At 37.1% G+C, this 22,917-nt stretch overlaps 1 pseudogene; it reads right to left on the reverse strand.

Moving 5' to 3' along the window:
* Positions 1–2,592: 2,592 nt before the first annotated feature.
* LOC131776263 (uncharacterized) lies at positions 2,593–5,312 on the reverse strand (annotated as a pseudogene).
* Positions 5,313–22,917: the final 17,605 nt, after the last annotated feature.

Here is a 22,917-nt window from a genome sequence, read left to right on the forward strand (position 1 = left end):
CTTTTTTACAAAATATTTGCCTAAGTTCACGCCGATCGAACAGCGAAGAGACTACCTTCGCCCTTAAACTTTTTAAGTAAAGATCATCTATTATAATACCACCACCTGCTTCTCCTGTTCACCATAAGAAAACATACACTGCCTTGGGCTCGTTTAGCTCTGTCGGAGAGATGAAAAGAGTCGTTTAAAAATTACTCACTAGCCCTAAAAAAATGTATAACTTATAAAACTATCCTAGCTCGTAATTTTGAGACACCTAGTCATGGACAAACTTTCTATGGTTAATTTATCTTCTTTCCGTTAGGTTTCCCTTTTTACAACGGCCAGTACTTATTTTCTCCAACAATTCTTATATACGAACTGTAGGAACTAAACCAGGATATCAATTTTTAGAATCCTGTAGGAGAGTCTCAATGGGAGAAACCGCTAGCTTTAAAACGGCAAAAAAAAAATAGTCGTTAGGCGTAGTTACAACCGTTTAATACCACCTAAATTAAACTTTTAATCGCAACAAAAAAAATTAAACGTTACCGTAAAATAGCCAAAATTTTAACCGTTAGCCGTAAGAGTCGTCACCTCATTGAAAGCTTTCTGTAATGACAATCGCGTTCAGAGTCAGAGGATTTTTAGCTTGCTCAAATCCACTTCTATGATTATTTTGAAAATTACTTCGGGCTTCTTGAATTTACAGATAACGAAGTATGTAGCTTTATCGGTTGTGTGTACTTAAAGAAATAAAACAGGGAAATTTTTCAGATGATCTTCAAAATGAAAAAAAAAATTTTACCTTACCTCAACTTAACTCTGGTCGTACTTCTTGAAAATAAACATGTCCTCTAAATTGTAACTTTCTTTTATTGAAGCTCTAGCATTATTATACCAGATCTATCAGGTGGACGAATGAGTTGATTACATGTCTGATCACATTCTACAGGTACATTGCATATTGCTCCTTTAATTTTTCTGTGTTGTTCTTTAGGCATGACCACAATCTTCTCAAATACTATTCGTTGAGCTATTAGTATTTGTTCTAGTATTTCTAGTGAGGATAGTTCTGTGGGTTTTTCCTCCACATACATATTATTCACTACAGCCTGATATGGTAATTTTCCTTTTATATGACCTTTGAATGACATGTGTTGCATATATACTATTTTCCATCAAATGACCGTTAAATATTGAAATATATTTGGCAAGGGTGCTTCTTGTTTATGCATGTTATTACTGATTTCGTCTAAAGTGTTCGATTACAGACTACCTATAAAACTACTGGTAAATACACAATTCAACTGATCTGGCTTTCACTAATTTCCCATTGATTTGGGAAAGTAATTCTTTCTTCTCTGTAGCATCCATAGTTGAATATTTTCTTTTAATGTCTTCTAGAAACATTTTTTTGGCAACTAGGTTCCATGCTGTCATACATATGTTTTTTTTGTTTTCTCATTATGCGTTTCCTTTCAATTTCAGTAATTTTGCATGAACAGCAAATAAATGGTATATCATATTCCATAGTCTGACATTCCTGTTTATTTTGAATAATGTTATTAATTTCCTCTACTAAATTATTCATACCACGAATGCGTTTTGTCTGTTTCATTGCCAGTGAATGACTGTCCTCATATGTCAGAAGAGAAAACAATTGCTTTACTTTTGTATTTTGTTGATAATTACAAGTTATACAGGAACTTGAAATCCACATTAAAAAGCCTTTTTTCCCAGTGTGGTTCCTTAAAATCAAAGTCTCCAAAGATATTCTGCTTTCAGTTAAATTACTTAATTCTCCACAACTTACTTCACTAATGTTTACATTTATGTTGGTGCCAAAAATTGTAACACTGTCTGGCAGGGTAATAGATGTTAAACAGTGCTTACTGTACATTGTATTGTCAAGCTGAAATCCATTTTCAATGATTGCATCTAAGGTAACTGAGTTCCAGTAACTACAAGGTGAAATGATTGAGTAACATATAGAACAAAGAACTACTGCAAAACAGTGGTATTTGTAACACTTGTGTTGACCTAATGATCTCTTTAATACCTCTCTTACATTGTTGCTTATTGCCACCGCCACGTGATATTTTGTAATTTGTAAACCTTTTAGTTCATACAGATCAGTTGCTCCATGTAACCTTGATAATCTTCCTCTAGTACTGTAAGCATTGATGGTTAATCAGCTAGCAGTAAAAATGATTGTCTCGATAATTTTAACAAACTGCTATATAGTTGATTTCCAATATGCATGATTTGTTTCAAGTCATCGGGATTGCCTATTCCTTTCATATTGTGGTATATTAATGCACATAAACTCATTGCAACACATTGTTGCCCTGTATTTTGTCCAAATACAACAACATTCCCTTGACCATATGGTGCATTTATTGTTTTACTGGGATCCATACCAGGACCAGGATTTTTTCTATATCATTACAGAGCTTGTTCTTCGTACAATTGCCTCTGTGAATTACACCCTTGTGCTCATTATATGGGAAATTACACGAAGAGAACCTCAAGTATTTGAGATATTTCTTTCCATGTTTATCTCTACTTGAATTGTAGACATATCTCATTGAAGAGTTAACGTTTCTTGTTCTAAAAATTGGTTTCCTTCTCATTTTTTGGACAAACCTGACTCTTATGTAAACTTTTCTTTCGTGTTACATTATTTTTAATGAGCATGAATTTTCGATGACTTTGGTACGTTTTTACTTAAACGGCTCCGAACATAACTCTGAAGTTTTCTAATTTTCTGAGAGAGACGTTTTAACATCTTCACTGGTACTCTGCTTGATTCACGATTACGTTTATAGCCACGGCATTCACCCAATACATGAGTACAATTATAATATATTTACATACTTTGCATGACAAGATCTGAATTGTTGTACTTTTATTGACACTGTAACATCATTATGTTCATGTAAATTAGTCATACTGACAATTTTTTCTAGTAGATCACAGTCGTCAAGAGTATTCATCGTGTCTTCTACTACGCATAACACTTCCATGCGAAGAGCGAACCAACGTTCTCGATCGCTTGTACAATAATAATAGTGATTATGTACGAAATACCAAATCGTACTTTGCAAGTATTGAACCCAATAAAAACCAATAGCAGAAACAGGATATTTAACGGACGAGCTAAGCTTAGATATTTAACCTTACTATTCAAATTGCTTCTGTCAGTATCCTTATCCAATTCACCTTTCGGGCTTTAGATTTCACGTGTAGTGTCACGTGACTTTTGATGTTTAAAAAAAAAAAAAACTAAAGTTTGGACATTGAGTCGAGCTCGCAGCACAAGTGTTCAAACTTCGGCTTTGGAAATTTTTCTAAGATAACTACCCAAGAAACGTTTCTTCGCTCAAAATTGGCATCTTTCTTTTATCATTTATTTGATCGTGTGTTAAGCAAGTTGTCATTTCGCTGTCGTTGAAGCGGATGCGAAGAATGGTTCAGGAAGCGTTGCGGCATGGAATCGAACCAGTTGTGCGTACAGAGATGTATCTGTTTAGGTATTTTCAGGGTGTTAAGTGCTTAGATTGTTAAAGAAAATCACTTCTGTCAGGAAATTAGTGCCCACGAATCGCTGTAGAGCATTAGGAAGTCAGAATTCCCACACGGAATTTCCTATCTGGGTGTGGATTTCCTTAGCTGATAAATGTACCGATTTTTTTAAACTTAAGTAACGCAAATGGGAAATTCTGCGAAACTCAGAACAATCTTCAAAAATAATTAAATTTAAGAATGGCAGATCACAAAAGTAAAGCTGATTTCAACGCAATGAGTGTGGTAGAGCTTAAAAAATATCTACAAGAACGAAGGATTTCAGCGAGCGGATACTTGAAAACCTCTTTAGTGGAAATCACCTCCGCAATCACCTCCTCTGCTAGAGGATCCAAACTGCGAAAAGGCGACACCACTGTTTTAGACGAATTAATAATTCATAGTATGCTAATACCCAATCCATTTTTCCTGAAGGCTGTTAACAATTTTAACGCGTCGCAGCCGTTTGGATTTTACGACATTTTTAATTATTTGATTTGCTCTTCTGAACTCATCGCTGGCTCTACGCTCAGATTTAAAAGGGCTTTGGCTACTGCGTGTTCCTCTGTCAATTTACCAGTTTGACGATCAGGTGTCAGAAGGGTTTTAGCCAAGGCAAACTTTCTTGCATCTCTCTTTGTCTGCTTCTCGTTCGCAAGATGTCTTCCGTTTACGATTGAGTCGCGACACCTAGGCATGGTATATATATTTATCCCAAAGACAAAACAATGATATAAAAGAATGACTGAATTAACTTACCCTTTCTTTAATAGCAACAGAAGATATGGGATCAGGATCCACTTCTGTTGGACCATTTTCACCGACAAAATGTAGACTACAAACGTAGCTGTCTTTCATATGCACACGAACGAGTCACCTCGATGACATGACCTTATCCACCTTTGCCCTCTCTCTTTTTGTCTAACTACCCCCGGAAAATGGAAAAACTTGACCGAGTCGCCGTTAGCGTTTCTTATCTAGGGGTTGAGTTATCGTGAATCGTTTTTGCAGGTGCCATAAGCACGTCTCTTTGTCGTAACTATTATGTTTAGGTATACACTTACTAAACAACTGCAATCGTACACGTCGGTGTTATTTTTGGGAATCAAGGTTTCCTCACGTTCTACAGCGATTCGTGAGTACTGATCTCCTGTCAGACGGGGATTTACTTGACAATCTACGCACTAAACACCCTGAAAATACCTGGACAGATACATCACTGTACGCACAACTAGTTCGATTATTCCATGCCGCAACGCTTCCTGTAACATTCTTCGCATCCGCTTCAACAGCAGCGAAATGACAACTTGCTTGACACACGATCAAATAAATGATAAAAGAAAGATGCCAATTTTGAGCGAAGAAACGTTTCTTAAAAGTGGGCAGTTATTTAAGAAAACTTTCCATAGCCGAAATTTGGACACGTGTGCCGCGAGCTCGACTCAACGTCCGAACTTTCGGGGTTTTTTTTTTGTTTTTGTTTTTGTTTTGTTTTTGTTTTTTTTTTTTTTTTACATCAAAAGTCACGTGACACTACACGTGAAATCTAAAGCCCAAAAGGTGAATTCGCAGTTGTTAGCGCCACCTTCGAAGTTGTATTCACGAACATTCTTGACTTTTTCAGCAAGTGAGGTGTTCGTCTCAGCATCATAGTTTGTTGACTTTGTTGTTAAATCGGCTGTCACAATTTTGCCAGTATTTTCGGAATTTGAACTCACATATAGCTTATTTTTTATCTCGTAAGAACTAGTACAAACTTTGCACATTTTGCTAGCCCATTCCAAAAACGCTCGACATCATTTTGTACGTAAGATAGGCGTATAAGACAGGAATCTTTCCCACGCGGTCCTCAGAAACCACAGCATTATGTAAATTATGTTTCTTACGAAGAGCGAGCGAGCAAATGGCAACACAAGTTGTGGTACTCTCATCCCCAGTTTCCGCGGCCTGGGACCATGACCACCCCTTTAGCGACAAAGAACGGAAGCCCGAGTTACAAATAAATCAAGGCTTAATTAATTAAACAAGCGTTTTGAGCCCAAAAGGTGCAAAAAAAGCTAATTTTTTGTTAAACGTTAAAATGTAAAGGCTCCTCGGTTTTTTTCTTTTCGCTAATAGTCGCCGGTGTCTGTAAACGAGAAAATTTCACTAAAATAAAACTAGATCTAAACTTCTTCCTGTTTTTGTTTTCTTCTTTTTTTAGTAAACCCTTAATAATGTACTTGAAAAAAATTACGCGCGTCTGACTGGCTGAAAACGAGTGCATTCTTCATGTAACACGAATGCAAATTACAAATAGCGCGCGCTGTCAAAATTTCGTCTGTCTTGACTTTCTGTGATGCTTCTTCCATGTACATTATTAACAAGTAATAACACAATTTCTAGTGCAGTTTGGCGTAATAAACACTTAGAAATTTTCCAAAGACAACAAATTGCATTCGCCCTGCGGGCTTGTGCATTTTTTTTGTCTTTGATACTCGTGCTTATTAAGTGCCGCTCTCGCTTAGAGCGGTCCTCTCCACTTCCTGTCGGAAAAAAAGGGTTCTTTTATTTTTCACCCATGAAAAGGATTTAGGACACATGTTTCAAAAATGGTTTAGGTGTTTTTGGCGTCGCCATAAGCCAAAAATGATTTTTGGCTAGACTACCCGTGTGGACAGCAATCGAAGCCGTAATTTCACAGATTTTGTCCAGCGCGCAACGACTGCAATAATAGAGCTCACGGGAATTCTATCTTGTGGCAAGTTGCAATATGTATTCAGTTAGTTCACAGACAAAATATGGAAACTTCACCTGAAATATTTTTCATACCATCGTGAACCAAAGAGACTCTTCTCTTCGACCTTATTTGCATATCAAAAATTCACCAATTTTGTACGAAAGAATTCTTAAAATGCAGGCGTTAATCGGGCTAAAAAAAGCATATCAGTGCATAGCTTATACACCAATGAGGTCACCGATTACCTCAAACCCGCGGGTATTCCTGTAATTTTCATCCAACCATCACCATGTGGTTGCTCAATTGCGTTCGTGTCAAAGATCGTTCGCATAATTCTGAAAATTGACCAAGATCTCCTTTTGACTGTTCAAACTTCATTCATTTATCTTCTACGCTGAGGATTTTGGGTTTTCGTAACAACTGAATGGAGAATAGATGCCGCGTTGTCCTAAAGCGTTGCGTAAATGTGATCGATTGTAGCGCTTGCGTGACTTACAAAGTAAACAATGGTGTCGTAAGGCGCCTTCTCGATTAAGCTGATTAACGCCTGCATTTTAAGAATTCTATCGTACAAATTGATGAACTTTTGATATGAAAATAAGGTCGAAGAGAAGGGTCTTCTTTGATCACGCTGGTATGAAAAAATATTTCAGGTGAAGTTTCCATATTTTGTTTGTGAACTAATTGAAAACACATGTAACTTGTAGCAAGATAGAGTTTCGTGAGCTATGTTATTGCAGTCGCTGCGCGCTGAGCAAAATCTGTGAAATTTACACCTTCGATTGCTGTCCACTCTGGTGGTCTAGCCAAAATATCATTTTTGGCCTGTGGCAACGCCATAAACCATTAAACTATTTTTGAAACATGTGTACTAAGCTCGTTTTCATGGGCAAAAAAATAAAAGAAATCTTTTTCCGACGGGAAGTAGAGAGGACCGCTCTTAGCGAGAGCGGTACTGAACACCATATTACACGAGAACTCATGTTACTGCCTTTGAAAACAAATAGTGCAAAATTCGTAGTGTGGATAGCAGAGTGGAAATGCCGCGTTATGTTTAATAATAATTCTTGAATAAGTCATTTTGACGATGAAAAATGATTTTCTTCGCGAAACAAAATTTTCCTTCACTCGGTATTTGTGGCCAATAATCTTCCCTATTACGGAGTTGAAAGTCCTCTTTAACGGATTCCAGAAAGACCTAGAGTTCTCCACAATAGCTGGCATCTTAGAGAGTTTCTCTATTTCGTTGTTTCAAAGCTTCTTAAAGCGTTTATTCTTTTCTCGTTTGATGATATTCTTATTTTGATCAACGATTTCTTCAAGAGAACTAAAACTAGGCTTTGATTACTCACAAAAGCTGTTTACCCACGTGTCGGTCATGTTCATAGCAACATTGCGGAGATTGTTCGACTGGTTTTAGTCCTGGCGGAATTAGAGCGGATATGAGGTATTGTTACAATATCTCACAACAACTCAAACGCTGAGTTTCTAGTTCAGCATAAATGCATGTTCATCAGAAAATGGGGTCTCTGGAAAACGTTAAAAACGAAAAAAATGTTACTTTAGGGAGGCCGCATGACCCCAAGACGCCTCAAAGATGCTTAGCCTTTGATTACTATTACAACCGTTGTAATCGACTTCAGAGTATTATCAAAAGCAGAATGGAAGACCCATTGAGCAACCCAACAAAACGGGATGCGAGTTGTACGTCAGGTGGTTTTATGAGTTTCTTGAGAGTCACAAATTATTCAAAATACGCTTGGCAAAAAAAATTAGACCATGTAACAAGAAGGAGATATTTTAAGCTAACAGCATAATTTGCTGGCTGCATCTATGCTGTAAAACGGGATTCGTAGATGAAATTAATTTAATTTATCAATAGACTTACAGCCTAAAAAATGAACAGGTTGTCACCCAGTTATAATAAATTAAGTTCTGGACATAAAGAGACAGCGTAAAAGCTATTCAGAAGAAGATCTGAATGCTATTCATTTCAAAGGCGACGACTTGGTTCGCAGGAAATATTGGATATACTCTGATGGGACTGGTGAGCTCACTGAGGCCTATTTTGAAGATCAGTGATTTAACCTGATTCGCTTAAGAGCTCGTCAACTCATTCGCTATCGCCTTCTATGTTTGACATCTATCTTACGATTAAAAGCAGCTATCTGATTAAGATAAGTTTGGGTATTCCATAAGGCTTTGCTTCAAAATACTTAACCTGTTACATGCTACCACATGATAATGTTGGAGTAACACTTGATCATGTAGTCTTATCCCCCCGTGAGAGAATTATTCTATTTTTCCGCCGTTTCTCGGATCATGTCTTTGATCCTCCCAAGCTCGGAGAGGAGCTCAGGCTCATTTCGCGAACAGCAGCCTTTACGAGAGTAGTCCTAAAAAGAACTTTTGTTGCTGACGGCCGCTAACATTTCGACAGCCTTTGCGGTAGTTATAATCATTAACAATTTTGACAATTTTGGACACAAGAACCCCCCGCCGCGCATTTTAAATTATCCTACCAAACAATTTTTAGCAAAATTTGCGAGAGTCCATTTCCTTTCCTGCGTATCACTCTTGGGGGAATGATACACAGGATATTTCCATTGTTAGTATTCATGAAAATGTGGAAATTTCCGTCTCAGCGCTATTTGAATTGTGTGGTTTCGCCTCTTCCTTACATATTTAGGCATCTGCCGAACACGTGCCTCGTGAAACATGAATTCAACTTTTCGTTTCTTCGTATAAATTATACTGTAAAGTTGATTCCCTTGTGTTCTAATTATTGTAGCAATCTAAAAAGAGAAAACCTAATTTATCACGAGTAAACAAATCAATCTACATATACGTATATAAGGACAAGCTGTATTTTTATACGGAAGTTAAAAGTTTTATTAGCACTGTGAAACGGAAGACTAATTTACGGAGTGTGGAGAGATAACCATTCATTCGATAAAAAGCTCAAGGAAGTACTTGACCGGAGGTTCACCTTAATATTTTGGATACATCTCAAAGAGCACATACCTTTCGTTAAATATCTTTGAAAGGTAAAGACAAAATATTTTCCAATTTGCCTCCGTTACTACAATGATGAAATTCACGATTATTGATCTAAATCATGGTTTCTGATGTAGGCCAAATAGTTGCTATGAATGCAAAAAAGCGAGCAGTAGACCTGAAGATAGTCGCACATGAGCCATTTTTAAAGTTTTTTTCACACCACTATTAAATTATCCTACCAAACAATTTTTAGCAAAATTTGCAAGAGTCCATTTCCTTTCCTACGTATCACTCTTGGGGGAGTGACACACAGGATATACCCTAATGTACATGTGCACGCGTGATAAATCCGAAACTCTCCCTTCAGCTCATAAATGCTGATCTATTTCTCATACCAAATGGTTCATAGTCTTGGCTGGCACTTTTTATGCGAAGCAAGAAAGCCCGAAGAACAATTCATTAAATCATGCACGTTTCTGGGGAAAATTCAACCAGCAGTGATAAAGCATTATATAATGATAAAGCATTACGAAAATACCCCTTTACGACCTTCTCAAGAGGAAATTAAAATACCCCGCATTGATTCATTTAAAGAGAACGTCAATGGAAATAATCTAATTAAACCTTGGTTTAACTAAGTCATAAGATTGCCAGCCAATGAAGAAAAATACATAAACATTCATAAGAAAAACGAAGCGTTGTAAAAGACTACTTTTCAATGAGGTCTTTCTCCCACTATAACGTATACAGCTGTTCATATACCTCTGACAGGTGAACTGATAAACATACCGAAAGATCTTAAGGACCATTAACGCTTAATATTTAAGTAATATTTCAAATTAAAGTCGATTTTCTTCAAAACCCTTTACTTTACCTTTCCGTTCAACCATGTTGAAACCCCTAATTATCAACAGTCTTCCAACAATATGACAACTTTGTAACCCATTAGAACAGCCGGGGAAGCCTTTTCTTTTTTTAGCCTTTTTTAAGAGGCTTTGTAAACTTGCAAAATGAATTTAAAGGTCACTCGTGATTTTCAAAAAATACTATCTTTTCCAACAGATTGTAAACTGTATCATCTCTAGTTTTCCCTGAAACTTTGCCAAAAAAAATACATCCTTGATTTCTCTTTCCGAGAGCGTAGGTATTGCTTCTCATCATTCCACTACTACGCCATTTTGCCATATTAAGGAAACGGAACCCGTCAAATATGCCACAGTTTTACGCTGTAGAACAGGGCAAAAAAATGCGGACGGTAATGAACGAACCAGACTTTGATTGTTTTTCAAGATTTTAAGTCTTGACGATTCAAACCATCGAACGGTAAGTAAGTCGTGAAAACTAAACAGATTTGCTAAACTGGAACTGTAGCTGTTTAGAAACTGGTGATTCCGTCAAACAAAATGACTTCGATTTGTCATTTGCCCTTGATAGATTGTGAGTCAATTTGCAATGAAGGCTGAATAGGAAGGTTCACTTTCATTGTAAGTATTCATGAAAAGGTGGAGGTTGCCGTCTCAGCGCTATTTGAATTGTGTAGTTCCGTGTCTTCCTTACGTATTTAGGCATCTGCCACACACGTGCCTCGTGAAACATGAGCTCAACGTTTCGTTACTTCGTATAAATTATATTGTAAAGTTGACTCCCTTGTGTTTTAATTATTGTAGCAACCTAAAAAGAGCAAACCTAATTTATCACGAGTAAACAAATCAATCTGTACATACTTATCTAAGGACAAGCTGTATTTTTACACGGAAGTTAATAGTTTTTATTATTATTTAATGGCACTGTGAAACGGAAGACTAATTTACGGGGTGTGGAGAGATAACCATTCATTCGATAAAAGTTCAAGGAGGTACATGACCGGAGGTTCACCTTAATATTTTGGATACATCTCAAAGAGCACATAAGAAAAAAATTGCAGAACTTATTTTAAGTACCACTGGACGGGATTTTTTTCAAAGTTGATTTCCTGCAAGATTTTCTTTCACGGGGCACTCCTCGATTCTTTACATTCATCAAATTTTATGACTCTGAGTACTACAAAAAAATTTTGTCTCCTCTAGTATATATGACCTGCAAAAATTTCAAGCTACTGCAACAAACCTTTCGTTAAATATCTTCTTTGAAAGGTAAACACAAAATATTTGCCAATTTGCCTCCGTTACTACAATGATGAAATTCATGATTATTGATCTAAATCATGGTTTCTGATGAAGGCCAAATAGTTGTTATGAATGCAAAAAAGCGAGCAGTAGACCTGAGGATAGCCGCACATGAGCCATTTTAAAAGTTTTGTTCACATCACTTTTCGCCGTTTCCTCTGCCTTAACTAATTATAATCACTTCAAACTTATTCTTAGCGGGATAAGTACGCCTTCTGTGGATAAATAGTTTATCGTAACGTTTCAAAATGAATTCAGGAAAGCAAGAATCTCTTCCCCCCATGCAGTGGACAATAGGCCGCTTCCATAACATCTTGTATAACCCACAATTATCTACTATTGGCTGCACAGATCCACGAACAAATACAACTCCCCAGTGGCGTGACTAAAGCCTATGCAAGCCTTTCCGCAATAGATGACCTCCGTGAGAAGCGAGTCAATGATATCTAAGATTAGCTTACTCTTGGAATCTTACCACTTCATTCCTGCGCTTTCCTTTCCATTTTTAATTCTTAGAAAATTTTCGACGAAATTCATACCGAGCGCAAAGAAATGTAGCCTTCCATCTGCTCAAAATTACAGACAAACTGGATTTTGTCAAAGTATGTTTGGTAAACAACCTTTGTTTCCATGGTGACTACGAAGTAATGTATACATGCATACAATCTTAGCGGTTTTTCGGGAAAACTCTAATGGTGTTTGTTTGAAAGTGAACTCATTATCATACGATTCAACAGGAAGTCTACCTACTAATAAAGCCGGATTTTAATCTTAAAGAGGGCAGAAAATCTAAGAATTGACAACACTTGGCGTCACGGTTCTGATGACTAATAGCCAGGATGTTGCCTCAACAACAACTCCGTATGAAATGGCATTATGATATCATTATTCATATCTTTTATTATTCTGCATTTAAAGTGTAGAGGAGTATTCGTTCTTGCATGCCCTCATTTGAACACTCGGGGAGTGAGGAGAGTTCGAGATAGTCGTGCTTCTTGATGAGAAGCAGTCGAAATTTTGTGTACCTATGGAGAACATGAACAGTTCGCCTCTGTTATTAATGACTTAGGCTGAACTGTTGTTCTTACGCCTCCCTTAAAAAAATGGAGACCAAAAACTGTTGACAACTGCTCAATACAAAAATATTATACACCGCTGTCTGGGGGAACTTTTCATTTCAAAGAGGATTAAATAAATAGGTAAACAAATTGAAAATTGCCAGGTAAAAAATAAGACAAACATTACTTCATCCTATTAAAGAATATTAAGCCACCAGCTCGACCCGCTTCTCAGAAAATCACCGGTAAAAATCTTGAAACCTTTAACGAACACATTCAATTTATTAGGGGTGACTTAAACCTGAGGGCTCTGAATGAACTAGAGATCAGAGGAACAGAGATGATAACTTCTGACGATGATTAGAACAGAATCTGAGAAATATTGGTCAATTTTTTTTTCCAAGATAAAACAAACTGTAGCATATCGACCGGAAATTTCAGGCGGTCATCCTACAAACAAACCACTGTAAATATAACAGTATGGATCAAACCCTTGAAAGATAAACAATACGTGACGTGACTATTCACCCCTATTACCAAACCGAATGTATTTATAGTGCCAAATCTATTAGAATGGTGCACTTCGAAAGAAGCTCAGCTTGTTATCGTTAACTGTAATGTAGACTAACTTGAAATATATCTGAAGCATTCAAGCTTATTGTGAAGTGTGATTTTCAGTGGAAGGGTTGTACTGGTAGATGGACGGTTGTCAGTGACAAGGTTTGGCGTTTTGGACTTCCTGAGCGGAAGTAAGAAGTCATGACTCTGTTTAATCACTTCCTGTCAAGTTCTCGGAACAGTCACTGACACCAGTCAATTTCAGGACTTCCCTTCACCGGCCGGGTCTATCATGATCTACAAATGACTGTAACCTATGATTTACACAGAATTTACTTGATTCGTTAAAAAATTAAATCAAACATAAACTATGTCCTAAACGACTACATATGTAAGGCGGTAATCATAAGGTCTATAGACGAGCTCAGAAACAGTCCCGTGTAATGGTTACACGAATCGCGTCACGCCGCGCACGTGCAATTCGAAGCCAGTGTACAAGAACCACTTGGACCAAAAACGATTTTGAAATTTTTCTTGCATTTCGGTGGAATATTACCTGGTGAGTAACAACCAATGCTATGTTTCTTGCAATGAACCTCAGCGATATATCTTTCAAGGCAATGATTCCACTTTCGGATTCTCTTTTCCTCGCAGGGGTTCAGTGAGCGAGAGACTCGAGAGGAGAAAGGATTGTTTTCTATACTGATCTTAATGCCATGGTCTTCGTGCGCTGCAAGTGTAGTGGACGTTTCACTGGACAGCGCACCTGTAGATCCACTGCCATTCTTTAGATCCGCTAAAGTCTGGTTTTCCGGCAACTGATGGACTCTAACAGGACTTGAACATACTTTGCAGAGTAACAAGCTTTGTACAAAATGATAGGCTGCAATGATCTGCAATAAAAAGAAGGAGATGTTTATCTAAGAAAGCAATTATATCAACATTTCCTTCCAAAAAATTGCGTCTCTTTACGTGCTAGTGTCCGTCAGCAAATCTATAGTTACACACATAGTTACACACATATGGTCTGTAGTTACACACAAATGGTCAGATCGTACATCGTTAAAAAAAAAACGTTCAATTCTAAAGAGGACTTTTTCAGTTGGCTGTTCTCGAAGTGCAATTTTTTTAGGGATAAACTACTTATTAGAAATTACAAATTCATTTTAATCATATAGCTAGGATGGTGAACGTACGACTGCCAGGGATGGAAAGATTTCAAGCACACCGTCAAAATTTACTCGAACACGTCGCCTCAATAAAATCGGCTTTAAAACAACAGAATAAGCCAAACATCGACATTTCGAGTAACTAAACTGAACTCATCCAATCTAGAACATTGGCACAAAGTTAGGGTCCACATGTCCATTCTTCAATTGCGCACCTTGATATCATTTCTTGTTACTAAAACTGATGAAATTGACTAAGTACGTATTTTAAACAATTGGAAACTCACCATAAGGAAGGTTAGGAAACGCATTTTTATCTCCTCTTCTGTAACGTGTACTCTCAAGGTGTTCTGCAATACTTGAAGTCTCTGCTTATAACTCGTTTCGAGGCTTTTCTACGTGGCCTAACTTGTCGGAACCTGTTTGGTTATTGATATTATCTTGCCTGATATGCCTTCGATGCCTGTTCGTATGAAGATCGTTAACAGTGATCGTTACTTGTTCGTACGAATTCGGTTATGTAATCCGATGGTACCCTCTGAGGTCGGTACTTGATTCTGGTACGTCGATGTGATAAACACTACACGCTGGTTTTGTCTAGTAGGGTTAGCAGCAGAAATTACAGCTTATATAGATTCAAAATAGCATAGGAAGACTATTTTAGCAACCATTGTGATGTAAATGATTACGAAAAGAATCTCAGTTTACCATCAGCCTAACAACCGTGCAAGCACTAGGCGAGGCGGAACCAGATCGACTGACGCCTAAAGGGGCTTTGACACAGTGAACCACAGCAAGAGGGTCATGAAGGCCCACTTTCTCTGCATCACGTATGGTCTTATAGGGTCTTACATGGTGAGTTTGCAGTGATAAACGTCAACAGATGTTGAGTATCCAAACAAAATTGATCTACCGGCAACTTGTTCTCAACGATTTTTTTCAAAAAATCTGTTCAAGTTGCAAATGGTTCTTTCAACATGATGTTTAGTAAAGAGGACACATGTTAAATCGGAAATTGTTTAACGCGACGAGTTTGATTTTTATCAAATTAAAAAGGAAAGGTCTCGACATTCTCAGTTGGAAGCCACTGATGCAAAAACCTAGATGGCACATTTTGTATAGTAGACAACTTCCATAGATGGCTAGAAGCTTTTAATCTTTCTGAAAATCTCTGTTTCCCATGAACGTGTGGTTATGATCAAGTTTGACGTTTCCGTAAATCTTCTGCCCTGTCTATTGCTGGGGCAATCCTGGGTGCACGTCTTCTTGCAAAGCACAACTGACGTGAATCCGGTTGCATTTCTCAAACTTCCCCAACCTGCGGAACACTAATGATGTAGAAAAAGACAATTTACTTCGTCCCTTTTTTTTTAGGGCTTAGATTTTGTTAACCACATCTGCAACTGCAATTATTGAAGAGAACGAAGGAAACTTTATCCCAAAAGTTCAAAGAGGGTCTCGATGGGGTGATGGCTTTTACGGCTAACGGTTAAAATTTTGACCATTTTATGGCTAATAGTAAAATTTTCACGGTTAACTTTTTTTTTTTACTTACGGTTAAAAATCTTCAATTCTTACGACTAACGGCTAAGTATTTTGGCTGGTTGACGGCTAACGGTAAACTCGGTTGAGACTCTCTTTAAGGTGTAGCCACGAAAAGCAAACAAAAAAATCGCCCATTTCATTTTGTATTCAGTTGACTTGAAGTCAAAGACAAATCGTCTCGATCGTAGTCGAAAATTCAAAACTTGAAGTTGTTTTTTTAAATATATATCTGACTCCACTTTATACTGTCTTTTTCAGTCTGTCGTGTAAACTTGTAGCTGCTTATCAGCAGGAAATGGAAACGCTTCAATTTACATCAATCACCTCACAGCCGTCTCAATGACTTAAACCAAAGCAAGTAAACTCAGAGTAAATTTTAACCCTTCAACAAAACACCAAAACTCCGTACGTGATAAAGCTGAAAGGCTGGGGTAGTTAGGAAGTTTGAAGACTGGACGGCCCATCTATCAAATGCGTCTCCTATTTCTTATTAATCCGGACAATAAATTCATAATTCACTTGACCCGAACCCCAAGACCATTTAGATGTTTCTTCTTGAACAGCATTATTGATACAAAAAAGAGCTAGCCGTGAAAGAAACTATATTTTCGCGTTATAGGTCCTGGAATCATTCACAGCTTCGCGCCGTAAAACACTTCACCGATCATTGTATTACTGAATGGCTTAAACATGCAGACTAACTTTGCTTATGTCTGACGCCATAAGTGATGTGCACGGAAATAAATGTAGAATAAGTCACTGTATTTCCGTTCAGTTGTAGCTTTAGCCTGTTCTTTGAAGTTTAGACAATAACCAGCTTAAGCGTGGTGACTTTCTGGAGGAAACTTGCTGACATAGACGTTGGAAGGGAAATAGAGGTAAAATCCTATTTCTGTTAATACTAGGATTAGCACTTAAACAATATCAGCCGGTATCACAAACTCCGGTTGCTGTGGCGCCAGATTTCAGTCTTCTTCTTCTGGCATCATAAAGTTCCTATTTATTGTTTATATCATGATGTCTTCAAGTGACGCCCAATCTTCAATTTGGTCTGGCTAATTTTGATACACAAAACTTGGCCTTTTACGGTATACTATGGGAGAACATGACAATTTGTTGGCGGCTCTCGTCTTCTGGCTGGTGATTGTTGAGCCAAGGAATGTAGTCACACCGATAACTTGGTATTTAAAACGAGCCCTCAAGACTGCTTTGATATATTTAAACACACGAGTTTTTTGTATACGAGACGTCTGTCACATTAAAATCCTAAAGTTTCAAACCTCGAGGGGAGGATTTTTTCTGTCATAGTCAGTCTCGCTTGAATGAGAAATGAATAACATTTGTTATTTATAACTACTATATTTCTCTAGTTCTGCTAATGCTGAACAGATACACGTGTGATACAGGTGTAAGCCCCTTCGCACATAACAAATAAACATGTATGTCGCAGGACAACTCTTAATATCACTGCTTTGGTTCCCTACAATCGACATCTAGATACTCTACACAATGATGAACATGTTACGAGCGCCGGGTTCGCCAAGATTAAAGTTGCCTGTGCCTATAAAGACCATATCGATTACGCTAGCCCTCAGAGACCTTGGTCGTTGATGAAGAGAGGTTCGTTCCATTTAGTTCAAAGTAAAAATTGGTCTGAAGCCGGGTCCGACAAGGTTTCAATTCCTAGCATCCCTCTTTAGTGAGAAAAGTAACAAGTCATTATTTCCGTACTCCCTTCCACATAGTGACCAGACACTTCCTGTGTAATACAACATAATGCGTTAGTTTGTCATGTTTATCCGAAGTTCCTTACATCGCACCCACTCGACGTTTGCGTGGTTCGAGCTTTGCGTGGGTGTCACGAAACTACGGGACATGATGTAAGTCATGAGTTGTGTCCCGTAGCAACCAGATTGTAAACAAAGGGAAGAACATAATTTACATAGTCATGGTAAACTTTATTTTTCTGCCTGCTACTTGAAGGAATTGTTTTTATCATTTCCGCCATATAATGAAACGGGAAATGAAAAAGGCAGAACTTAAGATTGTGGTTAAAAGACTTTAATGTGGTGTTCCTGTTCCTTTATAGAGCTACGTTTGGAATTTTCTTAAACTGACCTTCAAGATTTTTGCTCCATTATGTCAAAGATGATAGATTCTTTCTTTACAGTAAGACCATAAAGACTGCTCAGTCAATTTAGAGGCCGTACAGGTTGGCAACATTCGAGGAAAACTGCACGCAGGCCATACATCCTTCTCAGTTGGCGTGTAATCAATCCCAAACACAGTGGTAAGCAAACAAAATGTTTACACTTTTGCTGACAATTGCCGTCATAAGATGCAAAGTAAATCAAACAGCTGGATATAAGGACAACAGCTCAAAAATCGTGTGGAACTGTTACATAATAAAAGCAATTTTGCTTCTGTTCATAGTATATCACTCTCATTAACATAATAATAATAGGCTTCTTCAGACATCTTGTTCCTCCTTGAAATTGCGAGTAGAAATCGAGTGCTGGAATTCAAGCCTTAAAGATGTCGTGTGAAGAAACTGCTGACTCACTAATAAAATAATCACACAGCAGAAGACTGTATCTCTACAGATTCATGTTGGACTCTTTCTGATTAGGTGAAACATATTTTATCATGGGTTAAATTTAAAATTTCGAATCTACAATTAAAACAATACAGTAAATGGTATTGCTAGATTAAATTGCATATCTTTGATAACTTAACAAATGGTTATTATTCTACCGTGTATTTTGATTGTATGAGTTTTGAACTCTTTCATATCTACGGGAATAATATGGATCATCTTGACTTGAAAACTTCATAACGCTAGCAGTAGTCTGAATCAACCACTGAGAACACAAGAGCAACACTGAATTATTAGAAAACAGTACCTATAAGTAAGCAATTGTCATTGATTTTTGCTTGGGATTTACTCGAATCATTTTGGGTTGTCTTCCATGCAGATAATGTGAATACGCCAACCAATTTTAGCTCAGAGCAAACTATTCTAGAGTTGTTCAATATGATGATGAGGATATCAAAATTAATTCAGTAAATTATTATTCTTATCATGCAGGGGCTTTTTCTACACGATATCAAAGTATAATTACCACTAAAGCCTGTGAAACTCAGGGGCTAGTTCCATCATTTATACAGTTACTGTGGTAAGATTTTCTATAGGATAAAATAACAATATTGCTTTAGAGCAGACTGAGCTGTTGACCTATAGGAAAGATTTCGTTTTATTACTTCAAAGGTTTATGATTTCAACTTTCCCACGTGTATGTTTTGAGCTCTTTCCAATCATCTTCTGAGCTAAACACATATTTCGAAAACATATTTCGAGTGGCCGAGCACAAAGGGAGAACATCATAAAAAAATGCAACGTCTTCGTAATGAGATACATGGTCCATTGATGGAAATAAAGCAAAGGATTGGAAAATTTTAGATTGAATAATTTTTGATGGATCTCATCCAATCCATATTATAGAGAGATTTTAAAAGTGTTTTGGTGAAACCCAGTGCTGACAAAAATATCAAGAACACATAGCACTGTTTTTTCATGTAATAACTCTAAAATATGTTAGACCCAACGAATGATAAGATCATAGAGATGATCATGGCAAAACAATTTGAATTTGTTTATCATAACTGTGAGCCTTTAGAAATCAATCGCAAACGATTCTCGTAGGTTTGATACGAAGACTCTGGTTATTATATTGTGTCATATAGAATACCAAAATCATGTGGAATTTGAAAGATATATTTCATTACTCATGTGCTTTCTCAGTGACCGATGATGATGTTATTGCGGCCTCCTTGCTATGCAAGACAAAAGTTAACCATTCAGTATATTTCTTTTATATGTGCAACGTAGTCACCTTATTATAATGAATTGTGATTCTACATCCTTTTAATTCAATTGGATTAGTAGTATTTCTAACAGATCAACTGGACTGGCTTTCGCAAAAATTTCCAAACTGACCGTGCGTTTTGTTGTCAGTGCAATGTCGTTATTGAGTTGAGAGTAATTACTTTAACTGTGTCGAGAGAAAATAGAGAGCACTATCTTAAGTTGATGCCTTATAAGTGGCGTGAGCTACAGTGATGCTGTCAATTGTCAACTCCAAATTGGAAACAACCAAAAAGGTAATTTCTAAGCATTAGGAATATTACTTTTTTTTTTAAAGATGGATTGGCTCCTACCTTGACAATCGCGAAGATGCGTTTAAATGGATTATCTTTCCTACCATTTCATTCCCCTTTTGGCTTTTTTGTATATGATGTTTCTAGGATTTCTTTAAAATTTAAAGCAGACTTTGGAATACTGGAAAAAAGAAACATTAATGATAAAAGCAAAACAATCGTTAAACAATCTACACTCGCCCTTCATTGAAAGATCTTTTGTCCCATAAACCAGCCTTAGTTAAACTCTTCGCTCGTCGACACAAATTCTACTGTTCTTTCTCAACACTTGGGGATCGCATCTGCGCTCACTCTCATTCATGGCGATTAGAACTTGTAGCAGCCTCTTGATCTTTAAAAATAACTTTAAAATAATTTATTTTCAGGACATCGTTCAGTTCAGTAGTTTGTTGTAGTTAATGTAAAACGCTTTTGAATTTATATACAGCAATAGTGCAATACAAATCATTTTCGTTTCTATATTTTTATTAATAATCTCCCCAGATTTTGCTATACACGTACACTTACTAATGGATACGTCGATGCGAGTAAGAGATATTTAAACCTTGCGAATTAAACGAGTTGTTTAAGGGAGTTGTTGCAAGCATAACATTTGCTGTATAAAGTTCCTTCCTTCAGCCCACTGGGCAGGTTTTGAGTGTGACTAAGCAATTATTTACAAGGGAAAGTGGAAGTAAAGCGATGTTACAAACCGAAGTAGAGTTGGGTACGGTATTAAGGCGAAATTTTTCTTTATTTGAATAGTAAACAGATTAATGGAGTTAGGAAGAACAAACATCCAGCAGGGAAGAATAGATCCAAATTTACGGCGATAATAAACCTTTTAGTGAATGTGACTAACAGACTAACTAATCGCCACTGAAACTGTTCGACGGCAAACTTGAAGAGCCAAGGATTAATTTTTCTAAAATTTAAAAACTATGTCATACTGAACTTTAGGTGCAACTTAATAGGAAGATTGCGTACATATATTCAGGTGGCGATTTACTGCTTTCATAGGGAGAAAAGGTCTGTTTAAAAACAGCGCAATAGCTCAAATGTTGTTCGTGTTTTCTTTTTTCATCTCAAAATATTGTAACAGATCAAAGATTCATGAATCTCCGTGTTGAGTAGGGCTCGGGCCTGACGGATGCAAGTTGACATATCGTGTGCCACGTAGAATTAAGAATAGGAAATTTAAAACTTCCCACAGATATTTTTTCCGCCGCCATTTTACAGTTGGTAGATTGTAACCACGGAGAACGTAAGAATTCATTCCCCAAAAGAAAAGATCACAAAAGTGATCGTAAACTAGTAAAGTCTTTTCGCAAGACGCTTAAATAACTCGCTCTTTGGAGTTCCTGATAAAATTGGATGTGAGAAGTGTCACGTACTGAGATACTGTGTCTGCCTCGTTACCAGGGCCTCTCCTTTTTTCACCCTCGGAACGAGAGAGGGCGGGAAAAATAGAGATCCTGAGAAGCAGGTTGTGTAGAAGCTTTTGCACCCCAGCATTAGTACGAACATTCTTCATACTGTTCTCTTTTCATTTCTTATGGCACTGAAAATATGAAATTCTTTAGCAATCAAGGGCTTTTTTTCAGTGGGGAATTATTTCCGTAAGTCTATTGACCTTAAAGTTTGATTTAGTGGGGACACTGAGAGGAGAAATTAGATGCTAGTCAATTTAAGGGGAAAAAGGGTGAATTTCTTTGTTTGTACATTAGAAGGCCGTGCGAAAATTATTTTTATGAAAGATTATCGCAAAGATGCGTCCAAATCTTATTTGACCTTACTTATGCTACTTTGAAAAGTGATTTCAAGTCCACAGAGGTGGTAGTCCTAGCAATATTGCTCACAATGATAAATGCTCTGAAAATTTCACACAGTCTCGTTTATTTACCTTACCGAGTGTGATCAAAAGAATAAACAGTTAAGCAGTCTCGTCGATTTACCTCGCCGGGTGTAATCGAAAGGACAAACAGTTACTCGTCTAGGTTTAGACATGTAGACAATGCAATGACAAACGACTTCGAAACCTCGTAGCACAAAATGATCAAAACCAAAAGAAATTTTAATTGAAAAATCATCTAAAGCAAGATCCTGATGGTCTCACCTCTCAGTAAGGCAATTATTGCTATCAATACAGGAGATAAAGGTATGTTAAACTGCAAGGACTGCAAGGGCTCATCACAAGTCGTAGAGCACCATAAAAAGGTTTGGCGACTGCGGTTTAACAAAGAGAAAAGGTAACTGTGGACAGCTGTTTCAGTATAGTTCGATCTCATCAGCACTGTGAAGCTGAAGTCGTTGCCGCTACACCTGTTTGCCTTAATGTCACATTGCTTTTTCCAAATCGGTTGGATTATGCTCAAAAATATGTTCGTTTTTGAACTTATGCTACTTTTTCTGAAAGTAAGCATTTTACGTGTTCATTGGGTTCATGATAATCTTGTATAATAATATTTACTTCTCAAGATTAAACCTATAAAAATTATATCAAATCATTTATAATTAGCTCTAGGATAACTTGTAGATATACGAATATAATTTTGTCTGTCTGTAGATGTGAATTAGGGATTCGTTATATTTGTAAAGTATTGAGATTTATGTAATGCCATGTATCATATCATCGTGATATCATTATAAAGAGAAGGACTATCAGTACAAACTATTAAAGAGCGAGGAGAGGGGCATCTGAATGCGGGCCAAAAGACAAGAACTTTGTGGCTAAAAGGAAAGTCTTCTGAACCATATTATCGGTACTGATAAACTCCTGATTACGAATTCCGCTAAGGTTGTGAAATGTCGATCACCGACAACAGTTTTTTTAACCCTTTACGCCCATACATCAGGATGCATACTCTCCTTACTGTTCTCCATAAATTACAAAAGAGGCTGACAAGGAGAATTTTGTTTAACAATCAAGAGCTGCTAAAGTTGGTGATCATCTCCTCTAT

This window comes from Pocillopora verrucosa, chromosome 8 (assembly GCF_036669915.1).
Source record: "Pocillopora verrucosa isolate sample1 chromosome 8, ASM3666991v2, whole genome shotgun sequence".
In the NCBI taxonomy this organism is placed as follows: Eukaryota; Metazoa; Cnidaria; class Anthozoa; order Scleractinia; family Pocilloporidae; genus Pocillopora; species Pocillopora verrucosa.